We start from the raw sequence: 21,391 nt of genomic DNA, 5'->3' as shown, positions 1-21,391 counted from the left end.
AGCTGTTAAATCTTTCCATAGTTTAAGATAGTCTTTGAGGCTGAAAATTAGAATCATTTTACCCAGAACTGTGTTCTCTTTTTAAACGCATTCTTTTCTGTCAAAATATATGATGAATAAGACATAATTTTGTTTTCAAATGTTTCATCCTTCATTCCATCATATTTCTTTTAAATTGTGCTTGAAAACTAGACACTCTCCTTCATAGATCATTTCTCTATCCATGTCTCATTATGTTGACTAAAGAAAATGGTCAGCACTTCCGAAGCTGTAACTGAAAATGTCCTTATGAAAATACATTGCATACTGGTAAGCTTTCTATATAATTCTATGGGAAAGGGTAGGCCTATGGACTGCTGACTACTGTGCCTCTCTGCTGTTCTTTTTAGCATAGCATTCTCAGGTTAGTCAGTCTCAGAGCCCTGAGCCACAGTATTCTTATGAGTCTGCTAGAAGATCAACGCCTTTATTCAATTAATCTGACATTTCCCAAATTGTCAACAATTAAATTTTCAATAAGTTGAATGCATATTCATTGGAAGTTTGTCTAGTAAATAGTAAAGAGGTGCCTCTGAAGCTTGAGAACATTTGTTTCTGTTTATCTGGGGCCTTGTAACTAGTATGGTGCCTGAAGCAGAGAATTCAGCTCTTGCTCCTTGCAAGTCTTCAATACCAGGCATACTTGAGTGATTCAGAACTTCAGAATGATCAAACTCACTTGGATCTCTGCAAAACATCAATGCTTCATTTATTTTCCCTAAGCCACAGAGGTTATTTTTGATACTTATTGGTCTACTTTTTTATTTGTTCAGTTCTTTAGAATCCTTGATCTAGTTGAAGGAGGAGAGGAAGGACTAGAATATATCTCTGTGTTCAATGCAATTTAAACATTCTAAGAGAGCAATCTTCAAGAAAATAAGTCAGCATTTATATTCAACATGGGTGAAATTAGTACAGACAATACAGACTTTACAAAACTTAAATCTAATCTATTCTGGAAAGTACAGTTATAAGAATTTCATTCTTATGAGAAAATATATTTTGAGTTATTATTTGTCTTTTATCTACTTCTTAACATAAATATTATTTAGGCTTAAAATAAATGTTATACTCATCATAAAATACTTATATATGTCCCATTACTTTTCCAGAAATTTTACAGTATAAATTTATATGTCGTTAACAAATAGATGGTGTAAAATTAGTATATCCATGAGAAAATTTCTAAATTGAGGAAAAAATAGAACATGATAAATATTTTATAACTGTGCAAAGACATAGGGTTTATATAGAAAAAATTCTGCAGAGATTAATAATAAAATCACATAGTTATACATATTGCATTTTAGTTTTTAAGATATTTAATGAATATTAAAATCAAATGTAATTTTTCTGACAATTTTAACCCAAGACATATAAAAAAAGAGTAAAAAATGGAAGCCAAATTGTAGAGGGGAAGTGGCTCTTGTACTGACAGATAAGGACTAGAGAATTCAGAATGTTATAGACATGTTTCTTCTCATCAATGAAAGAGATTTATGCTTGTTTCTGCCTGGAAAACTATGATTGAATGTAGTTAATAATCTGATGATCTTTTCTATCTCACCCAAATTCCAAGACTATTATGGTTATCCCAGGCTCCTCCTAGTCACCTGAGCATTGTATCTCAGTTATTAGAACTCATTCTTATGAAAGAAGTTCCTGTGCATTGCAAAAGACTTTACTATTACCTTTATCACAGATCCTTCCTCCTTAGACTCAAGCTTTGCTTCTTAGGAAGTAGAACTCATTCTTATAGAAGAGGGCACAGATACTTTGCAAAAGATATGTAAAATAGTTTAGGTGTAGGCAGGCCATGGCTTTATTGTGATAATTAACATGATGAAAGGTTGTTTTTTTTTTTTTTCTGAAGTTGTACTGTGTTTACATATGTCAAAAAAAAAAATACCTCATGGGCAGACTCTCGAAGTTTGAACCAGTCCAGCTAACTACATCCTTCTAAAGTAGATTTCCTTCTTGCCTCACAAAGATTGCTACTCTGGGGTCTATATCATTTGCAGGGACCCCCACACCTAATCTCCTATATTTTTTAGATCGAATTCTATTCTATTTAAGCTTTTGCTTAGTTATGTACTGAGGCAGAAATACTTTAGATTCATTTCAATTTAGAGTAGCTTACATGGTAATTTAAGACTCAGATAACACAAGAGAGTCATGGTAAAATATGCAAACCTCGAATTATTGATTGTGTTCTTTCAGAAATGGGAAGTTTTATGGTCAAGTTAAGAGTGCTTGTTTAGTGATACAGTTTAGTCAAATATACACCCAAAGGAGAGACTGGGCATTAGTATGCATCAGTTTTACAATTTATGCAACATATACAGCCTATGACACCATGTTTAGTAGTAATTTTCATTTACATATAATCTTAAATAAGGTAAGAATGAAAATTAATATGTACCTCCTTTGTATAATGGTATTTTTTTCTTTTTGTTAAGTAATATGGCGAGGATGAGGTGTTTTCAAAAAACAGTGCTTATTTTCATGGAAATAACTTGTGTTTACAGACAAAAATGACAGCAAATATATTTTTATATACATATTTTAGAAGAATAAGAAATTTAAATAGATTATTTGGAACTTTTTTCTCTTACACAATATTTTCTCACTTAAAATGCTTTATTATATTGATAATAGAAGAGTTTCATATTAGCAGGATATAAGAATATTTAAAGTATGTGGTGATTACCAACTGTGTTAATCATTGCTAAGTTATTTTAAGATGTATGTATGTATGTATGTTATATTCCTAATAAACTACATTTTGTGTGTGCATACCTAATACCCAAGAATCTATTACAACCTAAGACCAATTCTTTTGGTGAAGTTACTTCTTTGGATAATTGTTTTGAATTTTTGAGGAAATTAAGTAAATGATTACTTCAAAGGAAGTAAAAAGCCAAACATATTAATTGACATGTTACTACTTACAGTTATTGATACTTATGTAAAGATCCTACTGCAAGATATAGCACATTACTTATAACATATGTTTCATTCACATACACATACACACTCATACACGTCATCAACTCTGTTGTCTATTAGTTGAGAGAGATGCCACAGAGAATTACTAACTACCCATGACCTGACCTTAATATTTTTCCCCTTGCATCTAAATATTAATGAGGTATTTTGAAGGAGTCATGTTCTGGAGCTAATTATGATGGAAATAGCTTTGAGATAATTTTTGAAGCACTGAAAGGATATGAACCAAGAATTCACAGTTAGCTACAGTCCTTCAACTAGAACTGCTTGCATTTTGTTGTAACAGTTTTTTTTTCTGATACTTCTAGACAGATTCTTGCCATAATCTTCAAAACTTTCTAAAATTAAATAGTTAAGGAAACAGGCTGATTATTTTGTCACCATTTTTTCTTCTGTGTATCTTTTATATACACATTTTGTTCTTTATGTCTGATTTTATATTTCCTTCAACAAACAGAACAACATTTTGTCTATTAATTAGGACTAATTTATTGGCACTAACTTCTTTGACAAACAGAGTCTATATTAGTTTACTTTTGTAGACCAAACAAATTTATGGATATTTCTGAAGTGAAAATAACCAAAGGTATTCTAAAATTTCTTGAGGGTCCAGATATTTTCCTCATTGTATTCATTATGTAGTAGCATTCCAATGCATTCTTATAATTCTAGAAATAATGTAATGTCTTATTTCTTAATCAAATAACTTGAGTATCCAACAATGATTATATATATATATATATATATATATATATATATATATATATATATTTGTTTGTTTTAATTCATTGGAACTGTTATTATGCTCACCTCTACCTGAGGACTTGGATTCTAATAGGTTTATGTTCTGGAAAAGGAAGAACAAACATTTTCAATAAGATCACTATATAGGCTGGTGACAGGAACCAATATACTTTCTATAGCTCTCTTTCTCATAAATACATGACATTATTAGGAGTCTACCATTTAAGCAATACATCAGTGCTTTAGAACACACTGTCCTTTTCACATTTGGTTCAGTCTTTAAGTTGATTCCTTATCTATGATTTAAAGGCCTTAGTTCAATATCCCATGTGAATGACAGCTATTGTATCACATGTGATATTGCAGTTCTAGTATATGTTATCATCATAAATCTAACATCGCCAATTTTTACTAAACTGGGTCCCTCAATAGGAAGAAATAATGTATAGAATCCTATATCAACAAACCATGCATTATGCTAGTGATTATAGAGTAGACTGGGGATTGAAAGAAAAACCATGATCAAAATTGATCAATTATTGAAAAACTCCTATTTCCTATATTATTGATGTGCAGGTAGATTATGCATCATTAATAAAGAAAATCTATTAACATTTGTGCTGTTACATTGGTAATTTCTGTTCCCTATTGTTGAAACTATATTGCTTTAATGAACAGAAGTCTTTATTTATTGCTAATGTATAATAGCCATTGGCATCACTGGGACTACTCTGTTAAAAGTTCCTAGACAATCAGTAGCTACTTAGGCTTAGTGGCTTCTTTATCAGAAGGGTCACAGTAAGCAGTTGGAACATTTAGATCTTTTTTAGAATGAGCTGCTATTCAGGAAATCAGATACAATTTCATTGTTTAGGCTACACTGATACCCATTTTCTTAAAAAAAAAAAAACAACTAAGAACTAATTAGAGTTAGTAAGGTGGTTTTGCTAGTAATGGTACTTGCCAAAACATCTTAGATTGGTTTTTGGAACCCATAGTAGATGGATACTAAAGCCTAAATTTTGTACATTAACCTCAATATGCACATAATGATGTGTGTGTGTGTGTGTGTGTGTGTGTGTGTGAGAGAGAGAGAGAGAGAGAGAGAGAAGTCACACACAACACACACACAGTTGTTGGGTAGAGAAGAGTGAGGGAGAGACTATATTAGAAATAATAATAATGATAATAATAATTACAATAAAATTTAAAAAGAAACAATCAGTGAATCTAGGCACAGATACAGATATTGAATAGGACATGACCTTAAAATAATTCTATTTCAAGAGACTTTTAGGCAATTTACATTGTTGTCTAGCAAGAATGTGACTAATTGTATCATTTTGGAGCATTTGCAAAAAAATCTAAAATTTCAGTGTTCTGAACATATATCTAATTACTTAAACTAAGAAAACAAAGAATAGCAAAAATGGATAAGAAATACTGAAATATAAGATATTTGTTACTTGTTATTGTGAGAAAGTTAATAATAATATAACAACAAAAAGAAAAACAAAACTTAAGGAAGAAAAGGTTTTAGAACTATTTTAGCTAATAGTTCTAAAGTATCACCCATCATAGTGAAGAGTCATGCCAGCAGGACCTTGGGTCATCTGGTCTAATTGTATCTGTGTGAGCCTGATTTAGTGGATGACTACAAGTAAACAATGTCATCTAGCCAAAACAGGACAGATACATAGATGAACTCAGAGACTGTGACAGCAAGCACTAGTCCTGCACAGATTCAGGCCTCACAGTGACACAAAACTGCGAGGTGTGGGAGTAGACATGGGATCTCATCCCTAAACAAGAAGCTACTTTCATTTGTTATCAGCTGTCAATGGAAAGACAGTGTTCTCCATTGTAGCATCATTGGGTATATCAAGCATACTTCAGGGCAGACTTATACCTAGGAATAGATAGTGAACACAAAATGAATGCCATTTTATTAAATTATAATAATTATTATTATATTTATTATTATTATTATTAATTTTTTGCTTTGGTAGTTTTTTTTGTTTTGTGCTGGCATTTTTGTTTTATTCACTTTTGTTTGTATAGATTTTCATTTTTATGATTTCATTATTTTTGTTTGTGTTTTGAGAGAGAGTTATCCAGTATAAATTGTGGTGAGTAGAAAGGTGTAGAAGACCTGGGAGGAGTTGGAGGATGGGAAAACATGATCAAAATATATTGTGTGGGAAATATGAATTAATGACAACTAAAAAATTGAAGCAGAAGATGAATGTTGAAGCTCAGCTAGTTTTCTCCTTTATATTGAGTCTAGAAGCTCAGCCAGTTAAAAAGTTCAATTCAAAATCAAGATGTTTTTTCCCAATAACAACTTGTGACAGTTGTAGAGTCAGTTCTTTCCTTGAATTCAGGTACTCAGGTTGCCTACCAAGCTCCTTGATCTACTCTCCCATCTTTCTGGTTCTCTCTCTCTCTCTCTCTCTCTCTCTCTCTCTCTCTCTCTCTCTCTCTCTCTCTCTCTCTCTCTAATTGACAAAGCAGATTTTAGCTGCTTGTTATCTTGACTTGAAAAATCATGAAACCAAATTCCAAAACATTTAGCTGTTTGTAGTTCCCATGTGAGAAAGGATCAAGTCACTGTGTTTTTCAGAGATCCCCCACTCAGGAGATGCCTTATTGGACAGCTGTGCTATATCAATCAGATTTTTATTTCCTATCTTGTGTTTTCTTAGAGCTTCCTAGATCTGCTCTGTTTGTGAGCAACAATGACTGGACAGTCTTGCTATGGATTCCATAGTAAGAAAATCTGTCAAAATATTACTTAAACTTGTTTCTGATACTGTTGCCTGGGCATTAGAACATTTTCTCTTCATCAGCCACCAGATTGGTCAAATATGTACATGCAATATATATATATATATATATATATATATATATATATATATATATATACACACATATATATATACATATATATATAATGTTATGTATTACTTAAGAATATTACTATTTTTTTGTAAAGACTAGATTGTTCATGTCAGTGGAAGAATACTAATAATCTTGAATGAGTTTTAAAAAACAAACATGGTAATAGTGGCCATAGGAATTACTGATTCTGTTAAATTGTGCAGATCAGTCACCCATCTTTTCCTACTAATTTTTCTGTAAAGAATGAAAGCAAGAAAAATAATTAAAAATAATATCTTAATTGAATGCATATTAGTGAACCTTAATAAAATGAGGAATATGGTTGATGAAACAGCTTTATTAAATTATGCCATAGAGAAGAGAAGTTTGTTATGTTTATATGAAGCTGCATTGAGAAATCTGTTCGGTATTCAAGTAGAATTGTCAAAATCTACTGGAAAAAAAAGCAAGAACTCTGTTATTATGACAGCCTGCACAGCAATTGCAAAATCATGATACTGATTGTACTTAAAGGAAATAAACCAGAAGGAGTTTCCAAGACAGACATCTGGAGTAAACCAAAAGTGTCAGCAGAAGAGGAGTCAATAAAACCATCAAAGAAAATGATGATAAGAAAGAAAGAACATAGGTGTTCTAAAAGAGGAAGATACTCAATATGGACATAGGAACAGTATGAAAACACACACACACACACACACACACAGAGAGAGACACCCTTTAGATAGTTGAATTCTTAGAAAACAGCAGATCCTGTCTCTCAAAGTCATCTAAGCAGGATGCCTTCTTATAATGGTCATTTAGTAATATAATAACACATATCTTTAAAGGAAAAAGTTAGACCTTGATTGATTGGCAACAGAAACCTGTGGCAGTTGTACAGGGGAATATAAAATTATAGTTAATCCTTAGTGTGCATACCTCAGTGGCAGTGATAATTCCTCATCCTTTTCCCTCCTGAAACAACACTGATGAGAAACTTGCCACAGGCTACCCTCAGGCAATGTGCAAAAACTCACAGGGTGCGTGTTGATAGGACAAGGGAATTTATTTGGAGGAACTTATGTGAGGCTCGTTAGAAAGCAATACGGGGGGGGGGACGGGTAGGGGGTGGAAGTAAGTGTTGGTACATTTAGATTCAGGAAAGGACCACCAGTTGTCACTATCTGAAGAAAATTTTGTGTTCCAGTTACTGTGAATGTTTTTCAGGAGATAAAGAGGCAAAGCTATAAGCATAAGCTGAGGTTAACTCAGTATCAAAAACTCTTTTCATATCAACTCATACCCTTACAAAGGTGTCCAATATTTTATGCTTCCACATTGTGGGAGCATAAAATATTTCTAGTAAAAGATAGAAAATAGGCCATTTGGCTCTGGAACTTTTTGTGCAGTAAACAAAGCCTTGAAGATTACTTTCTAAATTAATATCTGCCTTTGCTCAACCAGGTGTTTGTCTCCATTTTTCCATTTGTGTTGGCTAAAAATGTGTCCTTAGAAAACATCTTGTTTCTAAAGTACACATCAGAATTGGCTTTCTTAAAAATCTAGGAAATGCCAAAATAAAACTCACAAGATCAGGATTTTGAAAGATATTGTATTCCATTATATTTTGTTATGTTTTTGTGCTACGTTGTATTACAATACAACCAAAGAAATATCCCATTTAAGTGATCATTTTGAAACACATGTTATCTCTGAAACTGAGGTACCAGTAACAGCTATAAAGAACATTCAAAGATATTGGTATAGATATTTTGGCATACATATGTTCTAATGTTGCATTATATTAAGTGTTTGAAAACTTTATAATAAAGGGCATTATGCAAATTGCAAGAGATAAAGTGTTAAACTGGGTACCAGCATCTGCACATTGTATGGTTCAAATACCTGTATTATCCTTAAATGTGAGTGGAACCTGCCATGTGTTTCCAATCAATAGAAGATAGGAAAGACATAATCCTTATGTTTACAACTACGTCATAATGATATATGTTATTAGGAATACAAATCTTTTTTAGAGACTTTTATGTGAAGAAGAAAGTGCTTATGCTAACAAATACCACATGCCAAGGAGAAGAGATTACTTTTATGTATGGAGAATATTTTTCTCCCAAAATATTAAGATATAACAGGTTTCAGTACTGCATATGAAAATAGCTGAATGTTAAAAATTAACATGAAATCAGAGACAGCAATACTTTACAGCTCATCAACTAAATGAGGGTGTAGATAAGGCAGTACTATATATTTTTTTCTTGAAATACATTAATGATTTAGACAACTAAGATTTATCTGAACACCTAAGAGACACAAAGTGTAGTGGCAGATTGATTTTTGGCTTAAGCTGCATGCAAAGTTTGTGCTGATGGTACACAAAAACAGAAAATAACACAGGAAATGTTATCAAAAGGCTATTGCAAGACAAGTTCTGCAGGCTAGGGAAAGACAACACAGGTCTGAGACAAAGTTTAGCAGACAAAGACAAGAAAGCCTACCCCTGTGTCTTTCAGGAGAAAGACATTGGAAATGATGTGAAAAACAATTAGAAGAGAAAGTTACGCATTAAGAAAAGTTTAGATCATAACTACAGGAGACTTAATACACCAAAGTCAAAGCTCTGGAAGACAGACTATTATCCTGACAGCAGATGAAACCCTTTGATTCACAACTGTAAATTCTTACATATTAAAAAAAATTCCCCAAGTTTCAGAATCTGTTTACAAAGAATATCACTTACTAAGATGCAGAATTTTAAATTTACTTGAACCTGAGTAAGTTGTGGAGAGCAGCATGTCCAGATCGAATATTTAGTATCTGATAACCCTCTTAGAGGATAGCCCAAATTCTGTCAAATGGCTTTATGAAACATCCAGACTACACATGTTCCATGCTAACCATTGTTAAAGTCTCAAAAATTGTCTGATAACATTTAGTGATGAAATTAAAAGGCACAAGGGTGAGAAATAGAATCCATATAAAAATGCGAAACACTCACCAGAAATTTTCCCTGGCAATACACTGAGGATTTCCGATGACATCCCTGATGTATGGTGGGAGAAGTACCATTTTTCAGAGATAAATTCAGTCATGCTTTGACTGTCAAAAATCTGGCACAATCACCAACTGAAGTATTAAAGTAGATATCTTATCTCCTCTATATGTTTCCATTTCTCTAGAATCGATCACTGGAATTTTGGCAGAGTTTATATTAATATTTTATTTCTTACTGCAGTTTGAGGTTGGCCACCATTGACGTTTCTTATTAGGAAATGTAATCTCTTTATTAAGCTACTGATTCCTCAAGAGAGGGTGAAATTATGATATGATTATTTAAAGAGAATTATCTTTGTAAGAGTTTATGAGCGTACCTACTCATAATTAAAGATCTACAATTGTTCTGCCTTCTGTTTATTTGTTTTCTTTTTCTTTATTCTTTACTGGTGTGCCTTCCTCACTTTTTAAGCTTACCTCTCATTAACTACAAAAGTGACCTGTATGGCAGATTTATGAGGCCTTCTGATTAGATTTAAAGCCCATTATGAAGCAGAAGGAAACATGTGATTGGTATCACATATCTGACAAAAAATGCATGATTAGGGATCTTTCAGGCCCCAGGGGTAAATGTACCACTACTATTTTGCTAAATTGACATAGAATCAAATTGTTCTCTAAATTATTACCTCTCTACTAAAAGGTTAGTAAAGCATCCATACCTCATAAGAGAAGTTTCTTTGTGGAATGGATGGGGGTTAAAAAGGAACTCACAACTGCTCATAGGGAAGAGAACCAGTGACTGTGGAGTATTAAGCCATAAATGAGGCACTTATTCCCTAAATTTCAGGGACTGTCTTAGATGAGGACCTTTATTATAAAACTCAGGGTTCACAGAGTCCTGGAGCAAAGCAGTACCTTGTAGACCTGACAGGACTAGACAGTATATTGATGAAGTCATAATAGCTGTGATTGCCTGAACAAGATCAAGCCAGTTAACATTCTAACCTGGAATGAAAAGTGGTTCATTAGCCCAGCATCAGTCACCTGTGCAGCTATAGATAGTTTATGGCTTCTCAGGGAAGAAAAGTCAGTTTTCTTAAAGGGTATGGCTCCTAGTAGGTGAAAATTTTCCAGGGAATGTCTCCACACTCAGAAGGATATAGATAGCACTAATTAGAGTTGATGGTTTGTTATTTATTTTTTTTTTCTTGACACAGGGTTTCTCTCTGTAGTTTTGGTGCCTGTCTTGGATCTTGCTCTGTAGACCAGGCTGGCATCGAACTCACAGAGATTCACCTGGCTCTGCCTCCCAAGTGCTAGGATTAAACGCGTGTGCCACCACCACCCAACTGGGTTGTTAATTTTAAGGAAAACAAAGACATGAAACTGGAGAGGGCAGGGAAGTGGGAGAGGTCTGAGAGGAGTTAAAAAGAAAAAATGGGGTGATTATGATCAAAATATTGAATTGATCAGTATATAATAAATATGTAATTTGAAATTATCAAAGAATTAATTAAATTTATTTGCAAAGGTTGCCTCCCATTTTTATTATTTTATTTATACTTAATAATGTGTATTTAATATAAAAATTCCAAGATTAACTCTAAAATGTCATCCTATCTAGATTCGTCCAAGATGTTATAATTTTCTATTATTGATTTATTATAATGTAATTGTTACAATTTACATTTAAATTATATTTAAAGAAAATTTTAATTTGATTTATACTTTAATCACTTGTCTAGATCTTCTGATTTTCCTCATTGAACTCTCTTCTTTCTTCCTAAAATGAATATTTTAATGTTTATTCTTGGTATGTATTCATTAGGAGGTATCAATATACTACATCATTCCTAATTTTTTAATTCTTATTAAAAAAAGAACAGCCATTAATTTGAGAGAGAGGAAGGTAGAGGGTATATGGCTGGAGGGAAGGAAAGAGGAAAATGATCTAATTATAAACCCCAAAATACTAAAAAGAAAATTAAAGGAAAAGGATATTATAATGTTAAAAAAATGCTCTTTCACTGTATATCAATGTTTTGTGTTGCTTTCTAAATATTGTAAAAATATCTTTCTCGTCTTCTGTTGTCTACTGTCATCTGAAATGTTCTCTATATCAAAAGTATTAATATGTGTCACCTTCTACACTTTTCCTTTGATGTTTTAATATTCTTTTGCCTTCATACTGCACTCAACATGTAAAGATACCCCTTATTCCTCTCCCACATCTAACCATGACCACCATTTAGTTTATTCAGATTTTACATTTTTACTGCTGGTTATAAATCTCATGATGTTATATTATATTTCATAAATTCATAAATGACCCTATCAATGTACAGTCTATTTCTCCATGTTCTGTACAGCATCAAAGAGAATTTTGTCCTTTCTATGGCTCCTAGAAACCTAAAGCAATAAAAATCAGACAACTTTCATAAAGGACAATGAACAAAAACAAATATTTACCTCCACAAGAACTGAAACAAAAGTAATATGGGAACAAATTAAATTCACAGATCTGAACTATTTTATTTTGGTAGACCATGTTTTATTGTTTGCCATGGGAAGCCTCACCTGGTCTGAGAAGGAAATGGGGGTTAGTTTGGGGGTAAGGCTAGAGGGCTGGAGGAAGGAAGAGAGGGGAATCTGTGGTTGGCATGTAAAATGAATACAAAATTCTCTTAAAAAAAAGAATTTCAACCATGCATATATGTGATTTCAAAAAGCTCAAACTTCATTCTCCCCCCCCCCCCGCCAACTTCTCCATTATTTTCCTCTGTCACTTTTTTCTCCAACTTAAAACCTATTGAGGGCTTCTGCTATGTGCATGGATGTAGGGCCATCTACCAGAGCATGACTAACCTCTCAGAGGATATACCATGGAAGAAAACTGGCTCTCCATTCTCCCCCTCAAATCATCAATTGTTAATAGCTCCTCATCTAGGAGTGATACTTTGTGGTCACCTGTGGTGGTGTTGTGTTCCCCAAAATATTGTGCACCCTAATAAAATTATCTGGGGTCAGAGAACAGATGTCACTAGATACAAAGGCTAGAAAATGGTGTCACTCACGCCTTTAATCCTAGTATTCCACAGACAGAAATCCCTCGATCTCTGTGAGTACAAGGCCACATTGGAAGCAGCCAGGCATGGTGACTCACTCCTTTAATCCCAGGGAGTGATGATAGAAAGCAGAAAGGTATATAAGGCGTGAAGACCAGGAACTAGAAGCATTTGGCCTGGTTAAGCATTTGGCTGGTTAAGCTTTCAGGCTCTAGCAGCACAGTTCAGCTGAGAGCCATTTGGATATGAGGACACAGAGGCTTCCAGTCTGAGGAAACGAGACCAGCTGAGAAGCTGGCCAGGTGAGGTTAGCTGTGGCTTGTTCTGTCTCTCTGACCATCCAGTATTTCACCCCGGGTTTGATTTTATTAAGACTCTCTAAGATTCATGCTACAGTCACCTCTCCCATTTTGCCTAGAATTTTCCTTGTTTATCTTGTGTAGGGCTTGTAAGCACTCATAGATGCTGTGAGTTCATCTATGTGGCATCCCTGCCTGACATATCTGACAAATACTATTTAACAGCAGATATCTACTACTTCTGCATAAAGCAGACTTTCCTCCTCATCTTCTGCAGTGGTCTCTGCACCATGATGGGAAGGTTGTAATACAGATGACGTATTTAGAGCTGAGGGCTCCATAGTCTATTAGTCTCTGAATATTGAAAAATTATGGTTCTCTGTATTAATCACCATATACTGAAAAGGTTGAGCTCTTCTCATGATGGTTTGGAGATCCACTAGTCTATAGGTTTAATGATAATAATTTAGGGTCTAGTTAATGATACCAAGAAAAAGTTAGTTCTCATGCAGAATATGTTAAATCCAGGAATAAAGCAGTTGATTGCTTCAATAACATTTATTATTCCAATGCACCAATGGCTGTATTTTACCGTGTCAGAGGTTATTATGCACACAGTGCTCACTAGCTAGGTAAGAATGTTGATTTTCTCCCCTTTACAGCTTGCATATGGACTTCTGGCACTCTGGAAGCTACTGAGTAGAATATGAGATTTCTAGGTTGGTACTAACTTGTTTTCTCAATGACTTGTAAATAAGTATGAGGTATCTTCAGGAATATAGAGTTTTGTCTCAAATTCTGGAAAGTAATCAAGAATAATGAAAATAGTCTACAATGTTGGAGGTGGGCAGGTCAAAAGACTCCACTGACTAACATCTCAAAAAAGAGATAACCCTTTCCCGGTCTCGGGTTATATATTCGAAAACCTATTGGGTCTGAAACAGGCATTATTGCCATGCTATAGGATAACTCGACTGATTCTACTTACATGTATGCATGTGTATATGGTTTAGGAAATTTCTACAGTAGTATGATCTAATCTTCAATACATGGGACTGATAAAATTTTACCCGTAAATCCCTAAGAAGAGATTCTATGAAGTATAAGCATCTGGAAAAATCTTTGAAGTTGGTCTAAGACTTCATCCAAATTTAAACGATTAATCATTTTGGTGGATGGTTTTCATAACATCTCATTTTTTCTTTATGCTTAATTTTTTTGTCCATAGCATTTTACTCTGTTTATTTCTATTATATATGCATGCTTGTTTTGTTTGTATGTTTGTAAGTGTACTGTGTGCACATCGAAAGCTCACTGAGGTCCAAAATGCATGTTGGATCACCTGGAACTTCAGTTGTAGAACATTGCAGGCCTCCACATGGGTGATGGAAACTGAATCTTACTATTCTTGCAAGAACAGCAAGTTCATTTAAACACTGAGCCACCTCTCCATCCCAGATTTTCATTCATGTTTGATATGATATAAGATGTAATATCATCCTGAGTGAGGTAACCCAGACTCAGAAAGACAAATATAGTATGTACTCACTCATAGGAGGATACTAGATGAGGAACAAGGATGACTAAACTGCTACTCATATCACCAATGAGGCTACTTGGAAAACAGGACCCCAAGAAAGACATGAGGATCACCCAATGACGGAGAAATGGCTGAGATCTACCTGGACATGAGTGGGAGTAATGAAGGGCAAGTGTCGAGCGAAAGAGAGCCTGTGGGAGCGGGAGATCCCAGCTGGATCAAGAACAGAGAGGGAGAACAAGGAATAGGAGACCATGGTAAATGAAGACCACATGAGAAAAGGAAGAAGCAAAGTCCTAGAGAGGCCCACAGAAATCCACAAAGATACCCCCACAATAGACTGCTGGCAATGGCCGAGAGACAGCCGGGACTGACCTACTCTGGTGATGGGATGGCCAAACACCCTAATAGTTGTGCCAGAAACCCCATCCAAGGACTGAGGAATCTGGATGCAGAGATCCATGGCTAGGCCCCGGGTAGAGCTCCGGGAGTCTAATTAGCGAGAAAGAGGAGGTTTATATGAGCGAGAATTGTTGAAAACAAGGTTGGATAAAGCACAGGGATAAATAGCCAAACGAATGGAAACACATGAACTATGAACCAAAGGCTGAGGGGCCCCCAACTGGATCAGGCCCTCTGAAGAGGTGAGACAGTTGATTGGCTTGATCTGTTTGGGAGGCATCTAGGCAGTGGTACCAGGTCTTGGCCTCATTGCATGAGTAGCTGTTTGAAACCTGGGGCTTATGAAGGCACGCTTGGCTCAGTCTGGGAGGAGCAGACTGGACCTGCCTGGACTGAGTCTACCAGGTCGATTTCAGTCCTCTTGGGAGGCTTTGCCCTGGAGGAGGTGGGAATGGGGGGGTTGGCTGGGGGGAAGGGGAGGGGGACAGGAGGGGGGAGAACAAGGGAATCCATGGCTGATATGTAGAACTGAATGGTATTGTAAAATAAAATAAAAGGAAAAAAAAGAATTTAACAATACTTCTATTTTTTAAAATATGGAGGTAGTCTAAATTATCTATGCACAGTATCTATTACTTAAGGATATGCTATACCCATGTCATTCTTTATCAAATCTTCAATCTTTTCGCTCCTAACTTCATATTCTCTTTTTAAAGCTCACTGAGTTTCCTTAATGCTGCCAGAATGTATGTAGATGAAGGGTCACGTACTGGAGTATGGGTTACTACTCCTAAAAAAAAAAAAAAAAAAAGGGAGAAAGAAAGAAAAACACTCTCTGCCCGAACATCCAACAGCTTCTCAACTAGGGATAGGACTTCATGAATCTCTTCCCCATCCTTCCCCATCCATGCTGTTATTATGATTGGCTTGATCATGTTCAGATCTTGCACATAACGACATTGTTTCTATGAATCCATATATGTATTGTCACTTTTATGTCCAGAAAACCGTTTTGCAACAGTAATTCACTGCCACTATCTATTTAAATCTTTTCACCCCTTCTCCTGTGATGATCCTTAAAATTTGGAGGGGGGTATGATATAGATGTTTGTGTTAACTGCATGTTTAGACAGACTTTATTAAAATCTCTTCCTGTGTATTTAGTCTTCCTTAATAGAGAGTTTTCAGGGGTCACTGAATGTCTGCTATTTCCCATGTCCTCTACATTCATGTTTGTCGTTGGGTTATGGTAGTTGCTTTCTGTGAATACTCTATTAGCAGAACACCTCCTTAATAATGCCAATGTCACAGTACACAGCAACACCTTTGAAAGCTGTGGTTTCTGAAATGAAGTATCACATCATGGTTTCTTGTGCACCTTAGACTCTCTCACAGGTCTCAACTGTACTCCTTTGTCCCTGGCACCTGGAGATTATTTGTCGTCTTTCCAAATTTTCAGAAAATACCTATCTCTTTTTTTTTTTTTTCATGATTAAGTTCCTAGGTAGACATACTATAGAGGTGTATTAGGTAATAAATATCAGATATAAATATCCAGGGGAGGGGTAAATTAACAGACATACATGTGAATTAGGTCTGTTTTGCTCCCTGTGGAACGAGACTTAGAGGTTCTGTTCTGGGAATTCTAGCCTATGTTAGCACGCGCAGAGATGTGACAGAGAGGAAACTCGGGTGAACCAAGAGACACTAAAGCATCAGCCATGCTCATGCTCATTTTCATCTTTTTTTTTTATTATTGATTTTGTGTTCACGCTCATGAAGCAAAATGATGGCTGCTTTCCAGAATTCTGAAAAAGTTCAAGGTGACATATTCTGTTTCTCTTTTAGTATTTACCTGGAGAAATGGAATGTGGAGCTTCCAGTTCCACCGAGATGAATATCCAAATAGTGTATTTTCAAACACAACAAAGTTTGTTCATTTTTGCCAACACCAATTTAAAGCTTTAGGGGTAAACATTTATCTCTTTGCTTCAGCTATTTTCTAAATATTTTCAGAATTTACTAGCTGTTCATTGATTTCAAACTGTTTTTCTAGAGTTAACTGGCAGTTAATTCTGCTAGTAGTCATGGTGTTTTGATTTGTTTTTGCAGGGCTAAAGATCAAATCAGAACTTGACACCTGCTGGCCAAATGCTCTGGACTGAGTGAGCCTCAGCCTGATAACTTTACTCAGGTATTTTCTGTTGTTTTTAAGTTTCTGTTCATAATTTATTATCAAAGACAATTCCACATACTGTGTATTTTTCTAATGATGATGCCCTATGTATGGTACCAATGTTTCTGTCTCTTATCATCTAACACAGAACAAATATTTCTTAAACATTTGGGCATGAAAAGGTGAACCATAGAGTTAGTCACAATACTGTATAATGTCAGTTCATGTTGAGCTTAGCAGGTGGATGATCTCTGGCCTCCACTGGATCCTTTATATTCCTATAGTTAAAGTAATATCTAATAGTTCACACAATTTCTGATGGCCTCAAAAGGAGGAATTTCATAGTCTTAAAATTCTTAGTTTCTCTTAGATCACAAGGGTTTATTCAAGTGGTTGATGTGTTCCAAAAATATAGAAAGAGAAGCACCAGATTCATTTTTATTCTTGGTTTGCAACTACTTCAACTTCAGTCCTATTCCATTTTATTTTTTTTTTAATTTAAGAATATAAAATTGGCAGAGAAAGTTATTTTCCAAGGAATGTAAAACAATGGTTTTATTTATGTACAAATTTTTAGAGTAGATGTCATAGTTGAAGTATTCAGTGGATTCATTACCACTCATATTACACACCAGATATGACTTGATAATTTTTCAAACAAGTTTTGGTTCCTGTAGTATAATCCTTGCAAATCAACTTTGTATTTCTGCTCTCTGTTTCTTCTAGTAAAAGGTGTGGAAATTATACGTATGGAGGCAGACATGGCTTATTCCCTCCTACCCTGTCTTTAGTCATTTAGTAGGCTGGCCTCTAGATTCATCCATGTATTTACAAGTAAGAGAAAACTTTCTACTTCCTTCTGTATTTATAATATTTTATTTATTCATTCATCCTATGGACATGATATTTTTTTCATGAATTTCTTATTGCAACTAATACTGAAGTAAATACAAGTGTTAACTTTTTTGTCAGGTGTAGATTTTATTTCTTTAGATACACTTCCAGTAGTAGGGCTGCTAATGTGACTGATATTATATATAGTTTTGGACTTGTGAAATAATTTTATAAGGTACCCTGAAATAATCATGCCATTTGATAGTCCCATCAACAGTATGTAGGAACACTATCTTTCTTTACATTCTTGTGAACATTCTTTGTTACTTGTATTTTTGTCAAGAGTCATTTTAACAGGTGTGAGATAATATTTTAATTTTTGTTTTTCTAGTTCATTTTTAATCAGTGATGTTGGGTACCTTTCATATATCTGCCTACTATTTATATTTATTATGGGTGAAAATGTCTACTCAAGCCCTAAGATCAGCTAACTGAGTTGTTTGTGGTTCTCTTGATACCTATTTGCTTTGAGTTATGTAAGGTGCTGATATTTTAGACAGTAGCCATTTATAAGTATGTTATTTAAAATATTTTCTAAAACTAAATCATTCACATTTTTTATATTTTTATTGTTTGTAGTAAAGAATGTTTTAAGTTCATGTGTGCCCCATTTTATTTTTGAATCTTTTGGCTAACCCATGGGTAACATATAAATATGATATTGTTGAGATACATACATGCTAAGCTGGATGGTAGTGGTGCACACCTTTAATCCTAAAACTCGGGAGGAAGAGGCAGGAGAATCTCTGTGAGTTCAGGGGTTGGGGTTCCCTACAGTGCAAGTTCCAGGACAGCCAGGGCTACACAGAGAAAACCTGTCTCAAAATAAACAAGCAAAACAAATAAACAAGCAAAAAATGTATCCTAAAGCTATTTCCTCCTTCATTTTCACTTGAAATTTTACATGTCTAATTTTTTGTATATGATGAAAAAAAGCATTTAATTTCATTCATTGGCCAGAAGATGCACATAACACTTTTCCAACAGAATTTATAGAAGATAATTGCTTTTACTTCAGTATACATATTCACACAGAAAACATTTACTAACTTTAAAGGTAGATTAAATTAGTCAATTAAAGTAAAACAAAAAAGAACAAATTGAAGAAAAGTTCATCACAAGGACCCTATGTACCAATATCCCAAACGTCAATACATAAATTTGAGTCCTATAAGAAGAGACAGATGGAAAGGGGGAAATAATTAAAGAAATACTGGATAAAATACATCCTTAGAAGAGAAACGAGGAACCTACTTTAGTAAGATGGAAAAAATATGCAAGATAAACACAATAAATACTTCAAGACCAGATGCAATTCAAATTATAAAAGTCATTAACATAGATAATCTTGAGGAGAGCAGGAGAGAAGAGATTTTTTTTATATCTAAGTGGACCCATTAGATTATCATGTCAGACTTTGTCAAGTTTAAATGTGAGGTAAAGATCTATGCTTTTGCTTAACAAGATAAATGGGATTAAGATAAAGCACAGATTTGTACTGATTTCAGACATTTGAGGACAAAAGAAAACTTGAGCTAGTTCAATTTTCAGAACCTCTCTCAATTACAAAAGTTGGTCCATCTGACCTTTAAATGTTTCTTATAACATGACCTCAGTGCTTTAAATACAGTCTCATAATAGAAATTCTCACCAAAAAATTAGCTAAAAAATTTCAACATCTTTCTCAGCCTGGTAAGATCACCAGATCTTTGATTTAATTTATAAATATCATACCTTGTACCTATATATTGATATACAAACATGCACACATACATACAAACACACACACATAGTTTCGTTTTTTTCATGAAGCCAAAACAAATATACAGAAAAAGTCTTCCATTGTTTGTATTTCTCCAAATGTCTAATGTTTTGATTTAATTTCATTTATATGCTAAAAAGATATTTCTCAGTGAATAAATTGTAAGAACCAAAGACAGAATGAATAATTCATCAGTAATGGTTTGATTGTACAAATGATGACTTGTAAAAAAGTACATAAATTAAAAAATCTTAACATTTTCACTAGCTATATGTACCTACATTGCTTTCATTTTCTATGCAGTCCAAACTGAACACTCACTGCAGCACATATACTTTCAATGAGGATGGTTTCTCTAGTTAACACAACTTGAAAATTTCACACATCGAGAAAAGTGTTATAATCAAACTAATGAGTGATATGTGTTCAAGTTGGCTTCACTTACTTTATAAAAAGTATGACTGGTAAGCCTGAGTTCACAGTTGAGACAGCAATGACAGAATTACTTATGTGCTGCAAGTAACAACAACTTAGTTAACTTTGTTCTCTCTATGGTACTTTTATTCCCAACAAGGTTCTTTTCTTGGTTATCAGAGGTTTAGTGGTTGGTGAATACTGCATTAACCTCTAAAGGATTCAAATTCCTGAACATCAATTCTTTCCAGAGGAATAGCATATTGAGATTGAAATGTATATTTTGTATACAAAGGAATTTTCAGTTTCAGAGAAACCTCAGTTTCTCCAATGGAAGAAAATGATGTACAGGAAAAGGAATAGACAAGGAGATATACATACCACTTCATTAAGTATGGATTGATTCAGTAATTCAATTAAGTGGACAAAATGAGCCCCATGGGGTTGGGAGAAAAAAGTAGCCCATTTTGATTCTCTGTGATTCTAATTTCAACATCCTATTTACATGTGAGATCAGTCTAGTACTTTGGGATTTCTTTTCATGGACTATGAAATTGACTTGTGTTTGCCTTAAGACTAAGTGTTATTTTTATTTGATGTTGTTTTTATTCTTCTAGATGTTCATTTCAGTTGCAGTCTAGCCAGATATTTTTATTAGTCAAAAATAAACTGAACATATTGGTATTCTCCATTGATTGAAATCATTGGAATAATTTATTAAAGTATTTTCTTAATATTGCTAGTACACCCAACAATAACTTCTTAGATTTGATGCAAAATTGTATTCATTAATTTTTATTTTTATTTTCATTGATATTGTTTGCAAACAGGTACTTGAATTCATAAGTGAGCTATGTTTTGAATTAAAATTATACTTCTCTTTTAATAATATTCCTGAACATGATCTTTTACCACTGTTTACACATGGATTAGATATGCTAGAGAAGCTATAACAAAGTACCTTAGAGTGAGGATCTTAAAAAAAGAGAAATATGGATTCAGCTCTTGAAGACAGCAAGTCCTTCTCAAAAGTGTTGAGGATATCTAAGACTATACAGGACTTTTCTGGATTTCACTTATTAGCTTGGGGACAGCATCTTTGTAAATTCTTTCACATTAGAAAATACTAGCCAAGGAAAGAGATACCATGATAAT

The 21,391-nt window shown here is 34.1% G+C and overlaps 1 long non-coding RNA gene across 1 annotated transcript in view; it reads left to right on the top strand.

The window, feature by feature from the left end:
• The window catches only part of LOC121832112 (uncharacterized), a 70,339-nt gene extending 53,155 nt beyond the window's left edge, over positions 1 to 17,184 (top strand). Inside the window, exon 4 of the long non-coding RNA XR_006075643.2 lies at positions 17,103 to 17,184. This is a non-coding gene — a long non-coding RNA (uncharacterized LOC121832112). The remainder of the gene's footprint in view (positions 1 to 17,102) is intronic.
• The last annotated feature ends 4,207 nt before the right edge of the window (positions 17,185 to 21,391 follow it).

The sequence above is a fragment of the Peromyscus maniculatus genome, chromosome 9 (genome assembly GCF_049852395.1).
Source record: "Peromyscus maniculatus bairdii isolate BWxNUB_F1_BW_parent chromosome 9, HU_Pman_BW_mat_3.1, whole genome shotgun sequence".
Lineage (NCBI taxonomy): Eukaryota > Metazoa > Chordata > Mammalia > Rodentia > Cricetidae > Peromyscus > Peromyscus maniculatus.
This window is presented reverse-complemented; position numbering and strand designations above follow the sequence as displayed.